Genomic DNA, 2,236 nt, shown 5'->3' with positions numbered 1-2,236 from the left:
TATAGGCAGGATTATTATACGTGTTGAGATAAGAATAGAATAGTTTTCTAGGGTAGCTCTAGCCTCTAGGGTTGGATAAGAATAGTTGAGTTTTATTATGCTCAAGTTATATCCAAATTGAAGAATAGTAAAAAGAATGAGGACCCTACACATGTGATATACAGTATAATTCTTATTGATTGAGATTTGAGAAACAGTCATGCTTTTTTTGGCGTTGCCATTTGCCAATCGCTTCTTCGTTCAGACATTTCACTATTTGACAAAATCAGTGTCACCCCTCAATTCATTCATCAACTTCATATTTTACCTCAAATGTTGGAGGGAAAAAAGTAAAAAAAAATAAAAAAATAAAAAAATAAAAATAAAAAACAAAAAACAAGCTTAACTAGAAGAAGACATAACAATGAGGCCATCCCCTAGGTTGGTGTAGCATTATTTATTTTTATATTTTTAATTTAAATATTAATTTTTATTTTTTTTAGTAAATTAGGCAAGTATATATAAGTAGTTAGGTACCATAGCATAGCGTGCATCTAAATTGAAACGGATGATTATTTACTAATTCTTATTTTTATTTCCTGAAAAATGAATATAATTGTTTTATTTTAGAAAAAAATTATAGTAGGAAACCTGTTACTTCTCCGGAAATTGGAGATTAATAATTCGAGAGAATTCAGAAGGGGAAAAAAAAATGTGAGATGTGTTGTTGAATCCACCATGTATATATATACGTACAAGTTTGTTTAAAACCCCTATCTTCACCATCATGAAATTAAATTATCGTCATCATAATATGACATAATAGCTAACTTGAGAGGATACAACGGGTGAGTTGTGTCTATCAGCACCTCAATAATAGGCATGTAGGAGAAAAGTAATAACATTGCAAATTATTATTTTTATGGTGTTATTGTTTTAACAAATTAATCCCACAAGAAATCCAAATGAACTCGCCATATATTTATATTCACAAAGAGCCAACATATATATATATATATATGAATACATTCAAAAAATGTTAAAACATCTTCCTTAATTAAGTGATTTTTCTCTCTGTGGAGTACAGCAAAACAATTATCCAAGAAAAAGTAACAAATCCCTTAGTCGGTAGCTCTGTGCCTTTTTCCTTGTTTCCCTTTTAAATAGCTATCAAGTGGCTCAAATCATTTTTATATAAATGAATGTACAAAGTACAATGCATTTTTATAATACTTTTATTATATATTGCTTTTGCATTATTATCATTAAAGTTTAATTTTGATATCTAAAAGATTGAGATTGAAATAAATTTTAGTATTTTGTTTGGTGTAAAGTGGGAGACAGAAATTGAAATAAGAATGAAATTTTATTTTAATTTGTACAAAAGGTAAAATTAGAATTAATTAATTGAAATGAAGATATTTTAGGTATAAAATATTATTAAAGTTTCAGTCTCTATCTGTAAAAATTTTAGTTCCTGTATCCTTATTTTTTGAAGGTACTAAAATACTGAAATTTTAGGGACAGAGACAAATTTTAGTACCAGTTTCTAAACCAACAAACATGATACTAAGTCTCGGTCTCTCCGTCTCTGTCTCAATACCTCAAAACAAACGCTACCTAAGTTTCGGATATTTTTATCAATTTTGGATTTTTTTTCTTGATTTTAAATTTTTTTTTACTAATTTTGGATGTTTTTTTTCTTAAATTTTAGATTTTTTTGTTTTAAATATTTTTTTTGGGTTTTAGAAGATTTTTTTAATAATTTTAGATGTTTCTTATTTAATTTTTGAACGTTCTTTTTTTAATAGTTTTTTGATGTTTTATTTTGATGTTAGGTTTTATAATTCTTAAAATGATTTGAATATTTATTTTTGTTAGGTTTTGAATGTTTCTTTTTAATACGTTTTGGATATTCTTTTTAGGTTTAATTACTCTATAGGTCCCTATAATTTTATCAAATTTTCAATTAGATTCCAAATTTTTTAAATAAAATTTTATATACGTACTGTTATTCTATTGTTACCATCGTCGTCTTCTTTTTTTACATACTTCTTTTTTTAACGTTGTCTTTGTCATTGCCGTTACCTCTTTTTTTTTATTGTTATTGTTTAATTTTTTTTTCTTTTTATGTTTTCCTCTTCTTTTTTTTATATAGGTTCAGCAAAAATACTAAATATAAAAATTTTGATGCACAATACATCAATTTTGATATACATCATAAAAAATTAATGCATAATATAAATAAAATTATGTG

Source organism: Arachis ipaensis, chromosome B04, assembly GCF_000816755.2.
Source record: "Arachis ipaensis cultivar K30076 chromosome B04, Araip1.1, whole genome shotgun sequence".
Taxonomy (NCBI): domain Eukaryota; kingdom Viridiplantae; phylum Streptophyta; class Magnoliopsida; order Fabales; family Fabaceae; genus Arachis; species Arachis ipaensis.
The sequence above is the reverse complement of the archived record's forward strand: the minus strand, read 5'-3'. Positions refer to the sequence as shown.